Source organism: Bemisia tabaci, chromosome 1 (genome assembly GCF_918797505.1).
Source record: "Bemisia tabaci chromosome 1, PGI_BMITA_v3".
Taxonomy (NCBI): Eukaryota; Metazoa; Arthropoda; class Insecta; order Hemiptera; family Aleyrodidae; genus Bemisia; species Bemisia tabaci.
The window spans coordinates 7,596,945-7,618,051 of record NC_092793.1 but is presented as its reverse complement, the minus strand read 5'-3'; the positions used below and the strand labels follow the sequence as shown (position 1 = coordinate 7,618,051).

The following is a 21,107-nucleotide window of genomic DNA, read 5'->3' as shown; positions in this document are numbered from 1 at the left end:
ACAAAAAAGAATCATTCATGTCCGAAACTTATTCATAGATGCATCCAATAATATAAAGGTGCTCAATTTACCAGTTATAAATTGAGTCAGCTCTTGCGAACACTGCTGATTTCATTTTTTTTACATCTTTAAAGATTTCCGGTTTTTCAGACTAGCTGCTCCTTGCGTTTCAGTGGTTAGATTTCGGACATTTATGATCCTACCAATGAAACTTGAATTACTCTCAATGACTGTTTCGTCTCTGCCCGCACGCAGTGCGGCGATTTCGGCCAGGCAATGAGAGCAATAACCGTAATTAAAAGTACAGTTTTTCTTCGTTTTTTTTTTTTTTTTACATTTTCTACGAGATAGAAAAAATGAAAAGCAGCAATTTCCGCATGAGCCAGTTCAATTATTATGTATTAATCAGAAATACTCAGTCTTTCAATAAATTCTGTTTAAATTCTTGGGTTTTTTTTTTTTTTTAAGTGCTGACATTGATGGTTTTGAAGGCCTTCAGACACCACGATCTTCAGGGGGGAGTATCGATGTGCTCGAGATGCAAAATCAATTTAGAAAAAAAATTAAATTTTAATCTAATTGATATTAATGATTCATGTACTAATGACATTTTTTTACCTATTTTCATGTTGAAAATGTTAAGACAGTGACCCCAATACTGTAGAGCTGGGTCCATAATCTGCTATGCTAAGGAAAAACGCCGTGTGAGCCTTCAGACGTTGCCAAGTTTCCTTCGATAAAAACCGAAATTACTGAGAAATTTGTGAATATTTTTTTCTAACAGTTTCAGACAATTTTGTACGCAGTTTAATCTAAAATATCTGAAAATGTCGAGGAAAAATGTGCATGAATGTCGTCAAAAATGCATATTTTATCGAGGGAACTCTCGAATGTTCATACGGCGTTCTTCCTTAGCACGGCAACATTACTCTGCGAAGAAATCAAGGCAAATCACTGATGAAACCTTTCATAACTACCTACATACTTTCATCAGGGACTTTATTTGTTAATTTTCTAAGTTAATTTCAAAATTGCATTTTGATGTTATCATCTAACTATTATTTGATGGATTTAAGAAAATTTGAGCTTTTTCAAGTAACCATGTAAGGATATTGGAAAATAAACATATATACAGGTATGGACTGCTGAAAATATTGGTAAATACTCCAATATGCCAATGCTTCCGCCTGAGCTGAAAACTTTCCCACCTCAATCTTGCACTGATACTCATGAGAATTCATTCGGTGACTTAAGAGCTTTTTTTTTTTCATTTTTGACCTTGATTTCTCCGCAGAGTAGTATCTTGCCTAATTACTCTCGCTGACTGTTTCGTCTCTGCCCGCATACAATGCGGCGATTTCGGCCCGCCAATGAGAGTAATACCTGAATCATTACATATCGACGGTGTAGGTCAGCAATCACATAACTCGGTTTGCGACGTCGTAGAATTCCTATCATACTTTATTTTTTAAACGGAAAACTACTCAACGGCAATTCATTAAAACTGCCGTGATTTTTCTTCTCTGTGCGAAGAAAATTCTGCAAAAACTTCAAGGAATGATGTAAATTTGGTCTCCTTTAAAAAAATAACGTAAAGGCGGAGATTTTCAGACACCGCAAACGAGTTATGTGATTGCCGACTTACACCGTCGATATTTTAAAACGCGACAATTCGTTTCGTTTTACTTCTGTCATTTTTTTAAAAAAAAAATGGACGAGGCAGCATCATCGGCGAATCTAGCAAATTGGCAACATTGCCTTTCTCCATTTAAACCTATGGAAATGTATCGATTCTTGGAGGGGCCAGGTGCTCCAACAAGAATCGATTGTTTAACATAGGTTTAAGTGGAGGGAATTAGGTGTTGCCGAATTGCTGGATCCGCCTCTGGGCAGCATCACGAGCACACCTAGAATCTCCCAAAAGAGTGAATGCAACGACGAAGCGTGAATTATCGACTATCGACATTTCTCCATTAAGGGCTATAATAAGGTGTTCGTTCCAAACACGATTATAATCGATCCTTTTTCATGGGTTTAAATGGTAGATTGTTAACTGATGAGCGAGGTTCTTGTAAAACCGAAGTGTAGAGGCACATATAAAACGAAGATAAATCGATGTGCTGACAACTTTGGTGATGATGAATTTCTCAACAGTAATAATTAATTGGACTGCGTTTTGCAATTTGGCACTATAAATTCTGGCCCGGTTTAAAAACATCGTATGTGCCATTAGTTTTCCTATGCACATAAGTGTTTTTTTCAGATGAGCCAGAATTTTTAGTTCCAAATTGCAAAATGCAGTCCAATTCACATGCACTGTACTTAAAAAATTGTATTATAGCATTGAGTAGTAGACAAACATATGACCTTACTGTAGCTCTCTAATGCTTTACAGATACTTATACACAATAGCAGATAAGAGCCGACCGACCAGGTTTAATTTAAAAAAAAAAAAAAAAAAAAAAAAAAAAAAAAAAAAAAAAAAAAAAAAAAAAAATGGAACCTAATTTACTCTTTCTCGAAAAGAGCTACTTCTAATTTTCAGATCTGAATGCCTCGTTGCAAACTGCTTCCTATATGAGAAACTTCAAGGAAGCAGGATGCCTTTCGAAGGCATGAATTAAACCACTACGCAACATGTTTTTTCTTCAAAGTTTCACGAAAAAAACGAATCACGCAATGGAAAGTCTGGAAATCAAACTTTTGACAACATAAAAGAATTTAAAATTGAATTGATTTAAGGAAAAGAATAAAAATAAGACCTTTTGTATGATGGAATTTTGATTCTATCTGTGTTAAAAGTCCTAGATTTCTTTAAGTTTAAGAGTCTACTTTTCAAACTTCCCGTTGTGTGAATAGTTTTCAGCCTAAGATTTTGAAGAGGGTGCAAAAGTAGCGTTGTTTTTTACTTGAGACCATGTACAGCGGCCCATTAAGCGGTTATTATAAATGGTAAATTTTGACGTCTATTGATTTTCAATTGAGTATTCTCCTATGGTTGACATTAAATACTTAGCAACGGAAAATATTCAAGTTTTTACTGGACGCATCGAAACAACAGAAATATACCCATGGTCTTTCGGCTCTTTGCTGCAAAGTTCATTACAAACAGGTAAACCTAAAACGAATTACAATAAGTCTACTTTTTTCAGTTCTTTCTCTCATTTTTTTTTTGTTTTTTGTTTTTTTTTGTTTTTTTTTTGTTTTTTTTTTTTGTTTTTTTGTTTTTTTTTGTTTTTTTTTTGTTTTTTTTGTTTTTTTTTGTTTTTTTGTTTTTTTTTTTTTTTGTTTATTTTTGTTTATTTTTGTTTTTTTTTTGTTTTTTTTGTTTTTTTGTTTTTTTGTTTTTTTTGTTTTTTTTTGTTTTTTTTGTTTTTTTGTTTTTTTTTTGTTTTTTTTTGTTTTTTTTTTGTTTTTTTTTTGTTTTTTTTTGTTTTTATCGTTTTTTCATTTTTTTTCTTGTCTTAGTTTTTTTCGTTTTTTCCCCTTTCACTTCTTTGTTGTCAATTTTTCTGCAATTTTGTTTTAATTTTTTTGGTTCACTTTGTACACGATGAGCATACAATCATGTACAATAGAGATAAAATCTAAAACAAAACTTCAGCATCGTAAATAAGTTCGAAAGTAATTCAACGTTTGAATTTGCCAGCACGGTATCAGCGAAAGACTTTCGTGCAAATATACGATGCGGAAGCTTTCAAAACTACTTTTCCTATGAAAGTACTACGCGAATTCGCTGGAGCAAATTCTGTTACTTCTTGGGTTCCATGCCGTTTCATCTGCACCACTCCATCCGAATCTTCAGTGTATACGTGGTCATCCTCTTCTCCTTCTCCCATCTTGAGTGAACTACTCGAGTGTTTCTCCTGGTCCATCGTTAACATTCGTTAGCGAGAAGGCATAGCCCTGGTTGTGAATAGCTGGCACATTTCAGTTCTGCTGCTTCTAACAAATAGTCCAAAGGGGCTCCAAAAGCTCTCCACTCGAACCACCGAGTTCATCGAAGAATTCTTAGGCTTTCCTTATCAGCATTTATCATCATTTTATCAGCATTTTTTTTTCCTTATCACATTTGATACGCGCACCGAATCGGTGACTCTGTAGAGAAAACTTCTCAAGTGAAACGCTCATGATGGCATGCAGTCCACGGCGAAGAACGCCGCCTTGCTCGAATGACGAATAAAAGGTCCATGGACGTTGACACGTGTTGGTGGGTGCGCATTTTTACCAAGCGACTAAATCGTGAAGTCTCTGACATTTTTAACAAAAAACAGCGAGCTTTTTTTGTTTTTTCGGATAAAATAGGGCGTTTGCCTTGATTTCAATTCGTAGTGCTGTTGATATGATCAACGGTTCATGCGTCATGTCTGTGAATATTCCCAAAGTTTAAAGCTCGACAAAAATTGAAAGAGGTATCGAAAGAACATTTAAATGGATGTTTTTCAACTCAGGTCAGTGAGCAGTATGAGTGAGCCAAAATTTCATCCGATTCTGATGGAGTCAGGTCTAACAGTGCCGATTTTTAGTCTGATTTGGCATGAAATGACTCTGCTAGGGACCGCATGTTGGGCCCCATCATTGTTGGAGTCATGTTTATGAGGACTCTTTGCAGTCGGCTTGCTTAAAGCCGCAACTTTTGGCTTGTCGGTTAAAAACGGAAAAAGGCCACAATTTGAAATCAGCTTGCCAGTTGACAGGGAGAGGCTGCTTCAATTAAGGGACCAGCATGCCTGTCAATTGGGAGAGGCTGACTTGGCGCACAATTCCGATTAGCTTTTCCGCATCTAGAAATCGTCAAGAGAAAAGCAAGTAGAATCAGGTCCGCGGCGTCTCAATTCCAAATCAGCTTGCCAGTTAACAGGGAGAGGCTGCTTCAATTAAGGGACCAGCATGCCTGTCAACAGGGAGAGGCTGACTTGGCGCAAAAAGCATCAATGTTGGTGGGTGCGTTCTTCCGAACGATGAACTTGTGACATCGATGAAACTGTGGCGTCGATGAGATTTTCGTTGAAAGTCAGCGAGCTGATGAGATGTTCAATTCCAGAAGAAAAGGTTCAGTTTATCGTGCTGTGTTGATTTGATCAACGGTTCGTGCGTCATCAGTCGTTGCTACAACCCAGGCGGCTGAGTCCTTGGGCCTAGGATTCTGCAGACTAAAATTCGTGGAACGGTTTTCTTTTTCAGGGTCCGAGATTGAAAAGGCGAAATTTCAGTTTTCAAATTGAAGAACGCCGAGTGGCGATCCGCCTGTGCTCCCGGATTTCTGGGCACGGACGTTGCTTCCATCGGCGAGGGAAGAGAAAACATGCGTAGTGCAATCTTTCAAATTTTGACGACGACTCGAGTATAGTCGGGCATCCAGAATTAAATCTTTGCGTCGTAGCTGGCTCAGCGAATATCAAGTGCTGAAACAACGTATTGGAGATAAGAACCGACTGAGGTGTTGTCTTCAGACTTGAGTGCCTCGAGGAATGCCCCATAAGCAATTTGATGGAAACCGAAACTTTTTCGAGATTAAGTTCAGGAGTTGCCCTATCTTTGAATGTCGACACAGTCTAGAGTTACGGACACCGTGCTTTCGAACAGTCTCGTAAAACACCAACGAAGTCTGCATGGGCCGTTAAGAGCGCCTGCAACATCGTAAGAATACTTCAAGCATTGCATCATCGAACACGGCGCCGATTGCTTGGATAGCGCTTACTGTCGAGTGCGCCGTTTCCGGCGATGGCTGCCATCTCAATTGGATATTTTCACCGGTTTAGGAATTTTTTGCCACCTTAATGATTTTGCTCAACAGTTTGACCTTAACTTGAGCGTATTTCACTTGATTTAGGAGTAAAATTTAGCCAACCCTGGATCAGAATATATCCTTGTGATTCTCACGTGAGCTTTGTATTAGACGTATTTTGTGAGCATGTGAGCGAAATCCGAACTTATGACCATCATTTTCTCTCAGAGATGGACAACGGAAAACATCTTTGGGATCACTGACGGTTTCCGTGCGTTTTTCATTGGAGAATTAAGTTTCGAGCGAAATCGATGTGGCAGTATTTTTATAGTACTTGATCGTTGGCATACGCGATCCCGGTTGCTGTTTTCGCAGAATGGTTGAAACGACATCTGGTTGAAACTCCCTTGAGTACACTCGAAGAGATGGGAAAAGGGCTGGAAACGTTGCGACGATAGGGATGTTTGGCATGAAACCCTAAGACCGGGAAAAAACGGCACTAATTTATGAACAATATACAACACTGCCGTAGTGGGGAAAACACCCACAAGAACATCCGGATGTTGCCACACGTTCTCCTCAAAAACATTCCTTTTCAGGAAAAGTTGTGGATATTTTTCTTTAAAATCTTCAAAAACTGTAGATTAAGTTGCGAATGAAATTCCAAAATAGGAATTGGTAGACAAATATCCACAAGTTTCCTGGCAAATTGATATTGTATCGGAGGAAGTTTGGCAACGCCCGAAGGCTCTTACGGCGTTATTCTTTAGCACAGTAGAATAATATAGCTGCAGACAGCCCCTGCAAGTTAGGCATTTATATACACTTCAGTGCCACAAGGGACACGAAAATGGAACTTAATTTTGTAAAAGAGAACTACTATTTCTGGCTCATTTCAGAGAAAACATTTTTGCCATTAGTTCTTCTATCTGAATAGGTGCATTTCTAACTGATCTGATTATAATTGAAAAAAGAATTGTGGTCTATCTCAGTGCCTAGAGAGTGTCGAGTTTTTTTCCCGTCTTTATACGTACGTAGTTGAAATACCGACTTGGGAAAATCTTTCTCAACTAAACATGATTCCTCGACTGCATTTAGAAATGAAGCTAGAAGAGGCGGATCCAGCAATTTGGCAACACCGGATTCCCTTCATTTAAACCTATGTTAAATAATCGATTCTTGTCGAAGCACCTGGCCCCTCCAGGAATCGATACATTTCCATAGGTTTAAATAGAGAAAAGCAATGTTGCCAAGTGGCTGGAGCCGCCTCTGGACGCTAGGCAGAGCATGAAAATGACCATCCTTTGTGATAATATTGATTCCCATGGGACGCAATGAACATCCGTCGACAGCCCCTGACGGTTAGGCAAGTGGTACCTTGAAGGGGTACCAGAGTTGAACTTCCAAATATTCGATTTTATTACTGTTATTTTTACCTCCTTTTTTAACTAGCTTTCATTTCTAGATGTATGGGAAGACGCTACTGAGAAAAGTGACATTACTACCAATTTTTTTATCTTGATTATAGGTCCCATGAACATACTTGGGAATTTTTTTACAGATTGGCCTACGTGTTCTTCCAAAATCAATTTTCGCAGTTTTTTGAAGCTGGCGGTAGAAAGATCTCTGGTTCTGTTTGCACCAAAAAATGATCAAAATTGCTTCATGTATTATTTTTCAGAGGATACTTTTAATGTGTGACTAAAGTTGCCTTCTTTTGCCATAAAAAAGTAGAGTTTTAAAGAAAGAGAGGCGAAGAAATTCCCGAAAAATTAAAAAGTAATCTTCCTCAAATATTACAGAAAGCAATTTTGGTCTTTCTAAGACTATTCTTATGTCCCTAGCTCAGTCTGAGCTCGACACATTTTTCACATACGTTATGTCTACAACATAATAAAATTTCAATTTACTGTGCTATGTATGTTGCGACCAGTTCAGATCGAAATTCCGGAAACTTGGTCTCATAAGTATTTTCTACCGAAAGAAAAAAAAATCAAGCAGATCGACCAGAGATGTTGATTAAAATCCGGAGTAACTATTTAAACACTATGGATGGGAAAAATTAACTTTCAATTTGACCACATTTTGCAACAAGGAACCACTATTGCTCGCTCATTTTAGAAACAACATATGTGCCACTGATTTCCCTATGCAGAAAGATGATTTTATGGAAGTGTCAGAGATAGTGGGTCCTTATTGCTAAATGTAATCCAATTAAAATGTACATTTATCAATTCTTCCTGAAAGCGCGAACCAGTGAAGATACAACATGCGTTACGTGATATACAACATTCACGCATTTTTATTCTAAGTGGAGGAAATGAACTTTACACGGGTTTTCATCGATGATTCAGTAAAAATCTAACAATAGACACATAATAAAAATATATATACATTCAATTTTAGTAATGCCGCTGTCAAAAGAAATTCATCATCACCATACGAATTAAGTTCGAACGTTTCCATTTGCCATTACTTCCTTGCTATCTACTCTACATTCTCCTCCATAATTCAAAAACCGCGTTCATGTACATAGATACAGAAAAAAGTAAATACAGCTATTGCTTGCATTATTCGCAAAGCGAAAACTTGGAGAGGAAAATCAGGCGTCCGAGTCCAGATTCGCTGTCAGACTTGCTACGTTTGCATGGAACGCAAGCTTTAATTCAAAACTAGTGGGCTGCACACCCTCAATGTCAGTTACTTACTTACATGAAGATATTTAATAACGTCAGAGATGTGACAAATTTGGTACTTATAATAATTTTCTTGCAAACTGAATAAGAAAGCACAGGGTTACTGGCACCGAATTTTTACAAGTGAGACGTCAAATTAATGAAAGTTGGTACCGAGAGGATCCTGATGAACATTAGAGCTGCTATGCATGGGCGGAAGTGGAACCATTTTGAAAAGGGGGGAGGGTAGAAGAATACCTCGTCATGGGCACATAAAAAAACACCCCGTCAAAGGGGATTGGTTGGATTCCTCTGCAGTTCAAAAGGGGAGTTCAGGAGATTTATCTAGCCTCGAAGAAAATTTTGAAACATTTGAGTCGTCTCAGGAGCAACTTTGAATGCTTTTACTATCACATTACACTAAACTCGACCCCAAATAAGTTCCGTCTGTGCTTTTAGACTTTCTAAAAAACAGAGACGCATTTCGAAATGAGAACGAGGACGACACGGGGGAGTGAATTTTTTAATTTCAAAATTTTAACATTTTAAAGTCCAACGAGTAACTGTCGACATTAACGAAAATACACAAAAACCTGCCCTCTGCCAAATAGACAGCCAATCTATGCTTCCTTGTATTTGTAACCTTAAAAGCCAGATTCAAAATTAAGACTGTCTTTCCTTGAAGAACTTTATCCATGAAGTTTACTCTGAGATAATGACTCCGCCAATTTTATTCAAACTTTACACCAAACTAAAGTGAGCTCCAAACAGAAAAGAACCGCGTAACTTGTCCAGCGGGCCGATTATTGAAATTGATAGACAAAGCTATAGACAAATAAGACAAAAGAGATTTGGAGCGATCCTGTTGGTGAAAGCGGGTGGTTGCAATGGACAAAGGACGTACTCAATAGACTAACTAACGACAACCCACGAGGGACCCGATAGTTAGTCCATCATTTTCTCCCTCAGTCTATAGGACTCACCCATTTTAACCAATAGGATAGCTCCAAACTCCCTATGTCTTCTTTGTCTATCAATCTAAATAATCAGCCTGCAGTTCGATGATGCGATTTTGTAGAACTAATTGTAAGTTTGAGATAAAATTTCTGCCTCACATAGAGTAACTGACAGAACAAAAGCGCCGACACCGACGACACGACATACTTCGTGGTAACCGAGAAAACTTCAAGTGCATGAAGACGCGAGACCAAAATGTAAACGGAGCTGAAACCAAAGGCGACTATTTAAGTCAAAAATCACCAAGGAATCTCCGTGTCTAAAATAAAGAGATTCTAGAGGGGGCGGGATACTGATGGACTTCGCCATTTTACCTACTAATATTTCCATCCCAAATCATGGATTGGGTAAGGCAATGGAACGACAGCAAATAGAGATCAGCAGCATCAGATTGATCAAATATAGGGGAGCTTTTCTCTTCTATTCTAGCTTAAAAAAACACAAAAACAAGCTGAAACATTCAGATCCCTTCCCTTGAGGCGACCTTGAATGATACTACTTCGGATTTTTTTCCAGCATCTTAGAGCTTCAGTCAATGTTTAAGTTATTTTCATGCCTTCCTTAAACTCATATATTGCAGTCTGGGTCATGGACGTCTGTTAAGCATTAGGACGCAAATCGGTGTGATACATTCCAAAACTACAAAACTATTCCCTATTCAAAAAATTTTACGGTCTTTGGTAGCGTTCATATATTTCGCAACGCTAGGGGAGGAGGTTCAGTGCCAGCGTTACTCGACCCTCTTTGTTGGTTAAAAACGTAAAAAATCCAAAATTTGCCATTTACTTTCTTCGACATTATATGTCACATTATCATTGAGAATACTTGAAATTTGATCCAGCTTTGTATTCAACGGTCTCCCACAATTTTTGGGATCTTCACTAGGGAGGCTATCAAGAGTTACGTAATTATTAAGAGGGTTCGGGGTTGCGTTGCATAGCGTTAAGTATACAGGTGGCAAGCGGGGGGGGGAGGGGGGTCAAAATTACCGGAAAAGTGCGTTACGTAATTTATTAACGCTACCTTTGCTATATCTCAAGATCATCGATGAAAAGTATCAAGTAAGCTATGATTGATCTCTCTAATCAATTTAAACTGATTAATTGAGTTTATTTTTAAAGATAAGTTCAAAACGGTTTTGCTTTGAGGATTCCACGTTAAGTTGGAAACGTGTTACTTCCATGAGCTAGTAACTTTAACGACAAGTTCAAATTGTTCTATCGCGCTATTACAAGTAGCAAAATTTGAATTTAAAAAAAATCTAGCTTTTATGTTTACATATTGATCGTTCAAAACGGTTTTGCCTTGAGGATTCCGCGTTAAAGTTGGAAATGTGTGACCTCCATGAGCTAGTAACTTTAACCATAAGTTCATGTAAATTATTCTATCGCGCTATTAAAGTAGACAAATTTGAATTTTAAAAAATCTAGCATTTATGTTTATATATTGATCCAAACTAAAACACATGTTCAGGTATTGTTTAGGGCTACGAAACCCCTCCGTGGTCAGTGTAAGACGCAAAAAATATGAAAGGCAACAACAGATGGGCTCCGGAAAAAATGAAAAAAGATGGGCCACTTGGTTGTCAGGGGGCAAATCCCCCACTGGAAAAAAAACACATTGGATCTAGAGTCCAGACTCTTAAAAACATCGACAAGAAAAAATACTCTTGATTCAATCGGATTTTTGCTTAAATCAAGAACCAAGCCTCTTAATTTGAGCGGATTTCCTTTTGATTTAAGCAAAAATCTGATTGAATCATGAGTATTTTTTCTTGTCAATGTTTTCAAGAGTCTGGACTCTAGATCCAATGTGTTTTTTTTTCCAGTGCCGCCTGGGAAGGGGGAAGTCAGAGGAGACTTCCCCAGTAAATTTGTAAAATTGAAGGTAAAATAAGTGCACTTTTGACTTCCTCAATTGCCAAACATGGCCAACAATAATTATTAAGAGATGAGATCGACCAGAGGGGACCGTGAGACTACGAGTGGGGATCCCAAACTTTGTTAAAAACGCAAAAATTCTGCTTACTCGTGAGGTCCCGAGACGGATTAACACATTGCTTCGGTGCCATAAAAATTGTAATTAAATTGTAAATTTCTTATTACTTTTGTAGTAGGCGAAATCTTGAATAAAACTTTGAAAAAAAATAAATGAAAAAAAAAATAAAAATTTCAGAGCCGCTGGAGCCACTTTGATCCCGGTGAGCCCGGGCCCCGAGATTAGAGCCTAGCCCTCCCCCCCCCCCCCACTCTCCCTCGAGCGGCCCTGAGCAAAGGTAAATAAATTAGTAGTGGTAGTAGTGGTGGTGGTAGTAGTAGTAGTAGTAGCAGTAGTAAAAATATTTTATATAATAATAATGTAAGCATTTTTATATCTGTATAAGAGGGCATATTCAATAAAAAGTTTAAAAACAAAATTTCGAGGGCTGCATCGAAATTGCGTCCCGTGGTCCATTTTGAAGACTCATTTGCGTCCCGCGTAAAAAAGTAGGAAAATGCGAAAAGCTGCAAGCCGGCAACGTCACACTGTGCATTTATTCCGACTTAGCGTGGGCACTTTTTATCTCGTAAACTATCTGGCGAAGTTCGTGATATTTATTGTTGATATCTACAGTGAGGGGCAAAAGGAGCAGAGTTCATACCTCGCAATCAGTCTTCAAATTACAGAATTTATTTATTCTACTTTTTACTGAGGCCAAAAACATAATTTACTGTGGATTCCTCTCCACGGCTTCATTTTCCTCGTCGAGTCTTGGTTTCGATCCGCGAAGGTTAAGATATTGTAAAACTATCAATAAATTATTTATTTTTCTAGACGAAGACCAAGGGGATTAGAAAGTTCTTACATTCTCCTTTAAGAACAAAAAGCAAAGCAGAATTAGAAGTTTCTGTCAACTCTATAATATGTAGTCAAACATACATATATTTTACTATTCTCAATTAAATTCGGTGAGAATTTTCATACTTCACTTCAAAACGCTTTAAGGCCCTAAGAAATCTCATACAGTGTTGCAATTCATAAAGCGAATAATATTGTAACTATACTGCGGGACGCAAGTGAATGTCCCCACCTTGAAGGCGGGACGCAAGTGAGTCGTCGCTTTTTTCTGTAGGACACAAAAGTGATGTTTCTTGATAGGAATTTTAACACAAGCAGTAAAAACATATACTTAGATGACATAAGTCAATTATTGTCAAAAAAGCTCTCCACGTTCACTCAAGATTTTATTAAGGCACTAAATAAAGACTTAAAAAATTTAAAGTAAAAACGATGAGTTTTTTTTTTTTTTTTTTTTTTTTTTTTTTTTAAATAATTGATTTATCCAGTGGTACTTATAGACCGTGGGACGCAAGGCCGATGCAGAGTTTTCCCGGAATGAAAATTGGTGCCTTTAATAAAGGGTGAGAGGTAGGTGCTCGGCCCCGGAAAAGTTCCATTTGACCCGGGTTCCATTCCGGGCCCCGACACGGAACCCGGCACAGAACCCGAGCGTTTTTGGCGCGACGTGCAAATCACGGCAATGACGCAGAACGCGACGGCCTGCGGCCAGCTCCGGCGGGAGTTCGAACCGCGGACTTTGCCACTCGACGGCAGGTGTGTCCAGGGTGGATGGTGCATAAAACGAAACGGCCTCCCAGCCAAGTTACATGATACAAAAGCGCTCGTTACATCAAGTGATTACGCTCAAGCTCCCATCAAATCAAGTCATCGCTGACTCAGCAATGATGGAAGTAAATGATCGTAACCTGATGGTGTAACGAGAGCTACGAGTACATTCACTCGCGGTTTGTCAAACCGTCAGATGGGCAATAAGTCGAACGATCTCTCGAAGGCTTTTTCCGGGGAAAAAACGATCGAGAGACTGCTCAACCAACTGCCCATCCGACCATCCAACAAACCACATGCACTCACGGTTTGTCAAACCGTCAGATGGGTAGTAAGTCGAACGATCTCTCGAAGGCTTTTTCCGAGGAAAAAACGATCAACAGACTGCTCGACCAACTGCCCATCCGACCGTCCAACAAACCACATGCACTCAGCGTTTGTCAAACCGTCAGGTGGGCAGTAAGTCGAACGATCTCTCGAAGGCTTTTTCCGGGGAAAAAACGATCAAGAGACTGCTCAACCAACTGCCCATCCGACCATCCAACAAACCACATGCACTCACGGTTTGTCAAACCGTCAGATGGGCAGTAAGTCGAACGATCTCTCGAAGGCTTTTTCCGAGGAAAAAACGATCAACAGACTGCTCAACCAACTGCCCATCCGACCATCCAACAAACCACATGCACTCAGCGTTTGTCAAACCGTCAGGTGGGCAGTAAGTCGAACGATCTCTCGAAGGCTTTTTCGGGGAAAAAACGATCAAGAGACTGCTCAACCAACTGCCCATCCGACCATCCAACAAACCACATGCACTCAAGGTTTGTCAAACCGTCAGATGGGTAGCAAGTCGAACGATCTCTCGAAGGCTTTTTCCGAGGAAAAAACGATCAACAGACTGCTCGACCAACTGCCCATCCTACCGTCCAACAAACCACATGCACTCAGCGGCAACAAACCACATCCAATCTGCGTTAACAAACCACATCCAATCTGCGTTAACAAACCACACGCACTCAGCGTCAACAAACCACATGTACTCAGCGATAACAAACCACATGCACTCAGCGTTTGTCAAACCGTCCGATGGGCAGCAAGTCGAACGATCTATCGAAGGCTTTTTCCGAGGAAAAAGCGATCGACAGACTGCTCCACAAACTGCCCATCCAACTGCCGAACAAACCACATGCACTCAGCGACGACAAACCACATGCACTCAGCGCTTGTCAAACCGTCAGATGGACAATAAGTCGAACGATCCCTCGAAAGATTATTCCGAAGAAAAAACGATCGACAGACTGCTCGACCAACTGCTTATCCGACCGTCCAACAAACCACATGCACTCAGCACTCAGCGTTTGTCAAACCGTCAGATGGGCAGTAAGTCGAACGATCCCTCGAAGGCTTTTTCCGGGGAAAAAACGATCGACAGACTGCTCGACTAACTGCCTATCTGACCGTCCAACAAAACACATGCACTCAGCACTCAGCGTTTGTCAAACCGTCAAATGGGCAGTAAGTCGAATGATATCTCGAAGGCTTTTTCCAAGGAAAAAACGATCGAGAGACTACTCGTCCAACTGCCCATCCGAGCATCCAACAAACCACATGCACTCAGCGTTTGTCAAACCGTCAGGTGGGCAGTAAGTCGAACGATCTCTCGAAGGCTTTTTCCGCAGAAAAAACAATCGACAGAATGCTCGACCAACTGCCCATCCGACCGCCCAACAAATCACATGCACTTACTCTAAGTCCCGTTGACCCCCCCCCCCCCCTCCTCCTTACACACATTCCGTTCAAAGAAAAATGCAAGAGTAGCTGAAACAATGGACCTAATCGGTGCGATATATTGCATGTCGTCCTGACACAAAATATAGCGTCCATGGAATCACCTATAAAACAATCACATATAAAAGAAACATTGAACAAAAATAAACACAATTAAATTATATAAATTCAAAGGTACTGGTTTCCAAAAAGAGTTACACTAAAAAAAAAAAAAAAAAAAGAAAAGTTACCTTGGATGATAGGATGATTGAATTTCGTAGGGTGCCTCAAGTGGGGAAATGGAAAGTGGATACAGAAGGTCAAGAATGACAAAAGGAATGTGAAAAATGGTTGCCAATGATTGAGGGAGGAAATCTGTTCTTGCTACCTGCAGATGAAATGGACTGCATTTAGCAATTATTAGGAACTACAATTTCTGGCTCAGTTAAAAAACAACGTATGTACCACTAGTTTCCCTGTGCACATACGAGGTTTTTACGAATAAGTCAGGAATCGTGGTTCCAAATTGCAACAAAAATGCAGTTTATTTCATCTACAAGAAGCAGGATTAGAGTTCTTCTCTCAGACATTGGTACTTCTTTTCGAACTTTTGTCATTCTTGACCTTCGGTATCGATTTTCTCTTTCCCCACTTGAGGCACCCTACGAAATTCAATCATCCTATCATTTAACGTAACTTTTTTTCTTCAAAAAGTATTAAAAGTAAGAATTTGAAAGTATTCATCTTGAAGATGTAGAGAGGGGGAAGACATCACTAAAAATTAAAAATCGAGACTGTGCCGTTCCATGTTGAAAATCGATGGTAAAACTGCAGAAATGTTTATCTCGGTTTGCGGCGTTGCAGACTCCTGTCATACAATATTATCTACATGGAAAACTACTGGACGTTGTTTTTTTTTTCTTTTGAAAATCGGTGATTTTTCTTCTCTAATAATGCATATCTGTGAAAACTTCGAGCTATGATGTTCGTTAGGCCTCCTTATAAAAAGTAAAATAGAGGCAGAGATTTGGAAACACCGCATCCGAAATACGCATTTTCGCCATCGATCAGTGGCGTGGCGCGAATTGCGATGTATCGATTGTTATGCCATTTAAACCTATAGTAAAGAATCGATTATTGAGGTGTTCGCTGCAGTCACCCTGTCTATCGATCCTTTCCCATAGGTTTAAATGGCATAACAATCGATACATCGCAATTCGCGCCACGCCACTGATCGACGGCAAACTGCGAAAATGCGTATCTCGGTTGCGGTGTTTCCAAATCTCTGCCTCTATTTTACTTTTTAACAGGAGGCCTAACGAACATCATAGCTCGAAGTTTTCACAGAATATGCATTATTAGAGAAGAAAAATCACCGATGTTCAAAAAAAAAAATAAAAAAAATAACGTCCAGTAGTTTGCCATGTACACAATAATGTATTACAGGAGTCTGCAACGCCGCAAACCGAGATGAGTAAACATTTCTGCAGTTTTACCATCGATATTCAACGTGGAACGGCACAGTCTCGATTTTTAATTTTTAGTGATGTCTTCCCCCTCTCTACATCTCCAAAATGAATACTTTCAAATTCTTACTTTTAATACTTTTTGAAGAAAAAAAGTTACGTTAAATGATCGATAGATGAGTTAAATGAGTGATACTGTTTATCGATCCTTTTCCAAAGGTTTAAATGGCATAACAATCGATATATCGCAATTCACGCCGCCCCACTGCCGTCGATATAGACGAGGAAAAGGAAAAAGGGAATTGGGGAGGGGGGGGGGGGATGAAGCGAGAGGTATTCTGCGCTTCTTGCGTAACTCAGTGGTGACAGGAAGGAGGGTGGTCTGAAAACGAAGTGCGTGTCGGCAGATTAGAAGGCCGGCGAGCGAACGAATTGACTCGAAAGAGTCAGATAAGGCGGAATGGTTGGACCTCCTTGCTGAAAACCTCTGAAATGATTCCTAGAAAGGGTTGCTTGTGTGTGTGTGTGCGTACCCGCATCCGGCCGAATCGGGCCCGACGGAGCGGAGTTCGTTTTCTCCGCTTCCCGCCAATTCTGCCGAGCTGAGAAAGAACGCCTTGTGAACATCCGAGAGTTGCCAGATTTCCCTAGATGACAAGTGTGTTTTTGAGGAAAATTATACGTACGTCTCCTTAGAATTTTCGGATAGTTCACGTAATATTGCGGATTGAATTGCAAACAAAATTATGCGTATGTCTCCTTAAAATTTTCGGATGGCTCAGGTAAAATTGCGGATTAAATTGCAAACAAAATTATGCGTAGGTCTCCTTAAAATTTTCGGATGGCTCAGGTAAAATTTCGGATTAAATTGCAAACAAAATTATGCGTAAGTCTCCTTGAAACTTTCAGATAGTTCAGGTAAAATTGCGGATTAAATTGCAAACAAAATTGTCCGAAAAATTTGAGAATAATATTCAAAATTTGCTCCAGTCAACTCGTATTTTATTACAGGTAATCTGGCGACTCCTGAAGGTTCATAAAGCGTTCTTACTCAGCACTGAATAATTGGACTACATTATGCGATTAGGAATTGCAATTTCTGGCTCATCCGTGAAAAACATACGTCTATGGGGAAACCAATAGTACCTACGCTGTTTTCAAACTAAGCCAGAAATAGTAGTTCCTAATTGCAGAATGGAGTGCAATTCTTTACTGCTTTCTCCTCAAACATTAAAAAAAATTCTCATGGGCATTTAAACCTAATGAAATACCTCGCACTAACGGTGAACAGTATAATTATTAAAATAGAAATTCCAGAATGTGATGGACATGTAGTGAATACCCTGCGGCATTCTTTCCTTGGACAAGAACAAATTTTAGGACGAAAATTACTATTCCATACGACAGTAATTAAAATTGAGCTACTTGCAGAGCAAGGCGCAGTTTTTGCCAAGTACATGGAATATGTGTTTAAAGTTTCAAAATTAAATAGACCCTCGCGGCAGAGAGGAAGTTTATACTCGAATTTAGATGCTAAAAAATTGGATTTCAATCGTGAATTTTCCACGAATTATATTTGAGGACTGTTTTCAGCTGAAATAACAACAGTCTCATTTTCCCCAAAAATTTCACTACTGCGCCTCTTCCTCAAAAGCCCTCAATTATCCAAACGGGCAGGGCAAGGGATGACCTGTCTTGACTTAAGAATTATCAATTTTAGTAAGAGTTTTAAGTTACTTGAACGCACAATTTTTAAGGCGTCATCTGGGCAGAGCGAGAAGGTTTTAAGCCTCCCTTCCCTCATAGAGAACAATTTCGCCCATTTTCCAGAATTTTCCGGTGGTGATTTTTGGCTGTAACATCCTCCAAAGAACTTTCGCCTCCCCCCCCCCCCCTTTACAGGATTTTGGATGAAATGAACACTCTTGACACTTTCGTCTCAAAATTCGGAAAAACTATTTTTGGAAATTTTCAGGAAAAAATGAACATTGGTGAGCCTACATTACATTCTCTCTCAACTCACGGAGTAGAAAATCAGGGAAGTTTCTAAGAAATAATCTTGCGTATTTTTCGTTTGAAAAATTAAAATATGACAGGAAGTTTGCAACGTCACAAACAGATATGCATTTAAAAAATCTCACTGTCGATGTGTAAATTGATAGACGTCAGTCTCAGAAAACACTAGGGTTGCCAAAGTAGGAGAAAATTCTGAAATAAAACATGTCTCGAACTTCTTACTCAGTTCAGATTGAGGCAAAACTTTGCTGAGCTCAATTAAAGTAGAGGGGGAAAAATGCCTGGGTAAATCTAGCACCTATGGTAAATAGATAATTTCAGTGAGTGGAGAAATGTAGAAGATAACAGCAAGATACATAAAACATTTCCTTGACTTCTACGAGATCAGCACATTAAGTATACCTTCGACAAAATGAGAGGAAAATAAAGGTACAATTTCACACAAAAATGACACCAAATTTGGGCAGAATTCAAATAAAAGCTAGTTACACGAAATGACTTTCAAAATCAAACCTGACTCCAGGACCAAAGCCACGAATATACCAGCATCAAAAAGGATGAGACGAGGAGAACAGATATCCAAAATTCTCCTTACGATAATGGCGACACTCGTTCGAAACGCTTGCGGAACCCAAGGACACGAAACCGGGGAAATATTCAGATGTCTAGAGAGACTAAGGACTGTCCCTCCTTTCCGAACAAACACAACGGATAACACACAAAACGCACTTGCATAAAACGAAGGGACGCGAGAAAGTACGAAACTTAGCCGGGTGGTCGCCATGGCAACCTCGCGATTTCGAACGATTTGCACTCCGAACAACGCAACAGGTGAACGCACGCAAGAACGCACCGAATTCCGCGGAAATTCATCGACAAATACTCACACCCGAAACTCGCACTGATAAAACGACGAAAACCGAATGAAATTGGGGATGTATCATTCGATTCACCCAAACGCAGGGCACACAAGTCGAAACGAACGAAGTTTCTAAATCGTCAAAACGGAGAATGCTCACCGGCGTTGAACATCCAATTTGAGAGATCAACCACGACGCATGATCGTATGCACACACCCGAGAGTTTTCGCAAAACACAACAAGCGAGATTCTTAACACGACGCGAAGATATTAGCGGCCGATTGTCCCGAAATTATGAGATGAAAGCCATGAATGCTTCAGACAGATTCCACGCGCGAAGGGATTACGTACCGATTACTGTGGCGGCCGGCGAAGGAGTGAGGAATTGATCGAGGAGCGAGGAGAGGGGTAGCTTGGGTATCGCACACGATCTCAACCGCTGATTGGCCGATTGACGCGTGCTAGGTGTCTGCTACCGTGAAGGACTGTATCAATGCTCTGTTGGCGTCGCACGGTGGGTCGACTCATACTCGGGCCGGACACGGTATTTTCCGCATTTTAGTTCTGTCACTTGCGTTGAGTTTCCGCTTATAAAACATTGATCCTTGAGGCGTAGATTTAATGTTTGATGACAATTAGACTGATCATTGCGTTTAAATATATATTTCGAAATTAGTTTCAGTGGAAAAGAGGACATCCTGTCCAACAGCAAAATAATCGAACTGCGCGTTGAGCAGGAAGGAACCAAGCCTCATCAGCTATTTCCAAAAACTGGGCAATTTAATTGTTTGCAAGAGAGTTTCTACGCATTCCTTTAAAAATTTTCGGGAATTTGCTCCGTAATAAGCAGATAATTCATTGAAATTTGCGCGAAAATCTGCACTACAGTTTTCATGTATTAAATTAAATTGCCCAATGAAATGGCAATAGCTGATAGCTTGGTTCCTTTCTGCTTAACGCAGTCCAATTTTCATTTCGATAGCCACTAGCCAAAATGCAGAATCATCTATTTCAATCGCGGTGTTTCAAAATTTCCGCTCCAATTTTACTTTCCTGTGAAGTTCCAAGCCAACTGAGGCCGTCCATAAATTGCGTAAGGCTTGAAAGAGGGGGGGGGGGGGGCTCTCAAACAGCCTTACGGTGCCTTATGAGGGGGGGGGGGGGGGGTTAGGGCTGGGCTTAACGAAAAATTTCTACCCTATATTTAGAGAAAATGCAAAAATCCATTTTTCGTCAGGTTGATGATAAAATTCAAGATGAATTAGAGGAAATCAGCACATCACCGATTGCTGACTGATCGGACCACGCGCGCCTGTAATTTCTCTCGATTCCCTCTTCTCCACTCCATGGGATGATGGGAAGTGACTTCAACCTCAGGTCAACTTTATGCTGTTATACCTATTCAAAGACAAATAACATCTTCAGTTTTGCTCCACGTATTTTTGTATATTAAACTAATTTCATTGTTTTTCTCAAAGAAAACGTAATGCTTGGATCTGCTATATTTGAAAAAAAGGTCGGGGGGTCAGTTGAGCCTTATGTAATTTTTAGAGGGGTGTAAGGGATGCCTTACGGTGCCTTACGATCGAGGGAGGGGGGTCTACAAATGGGGGAAAGTCCTTATGTAATTTATGGATGGCCCCATCTATGGCTTGTAATTTATACATACAATATCGGAATAGAATATTCTGCCGTCAGGGAAGAAAATTTACGGTAGTTTTTAAAAAATTACGTTGACTGGTTTTCCAAAGGAAAAACACATCACGACGAGCAGTCTACAGCGCAGCGTCGCAAACGGAGATGCGTTGTTTTGCACTTTGGCTATATTTTTTTACGCTCATTTGAATCGTTGGCGGTGTTTTAAAATCTTCGCTCTTATTTTTATTTATTTACTTTTTTTATTTATTAATTTATTTTTTATCATTTTATTTATTTCTTTAAGGAGAGCAAATCAACATCGATCCTTCAAGTTTTT

General features: G+C 39.6%; 1 protein-coding gene across 1 annotated transcript in view; it reads right to left on the bottom strand.

Moving 5' to 3' along the window:
- qsm (Zona pelucida superfamily protein qsm) overlaps nt 1-19,493 on the bottom strand; it is a 202,866-nt gene extending 183,373 nt beyond the window's left edge. The window contains exon 1 of the mRNA XM_072306330.1: nt 18,786-19,493. The gene's annotated coding sequence lies outside the window, so the exon portion shown is untranslated. The remainder of the gene's footprint in view (nt 1-18,785) is intronic.
- Between the last annotated feature and the right edge of the window lie 1,614 nt (nt 19,494-21,107).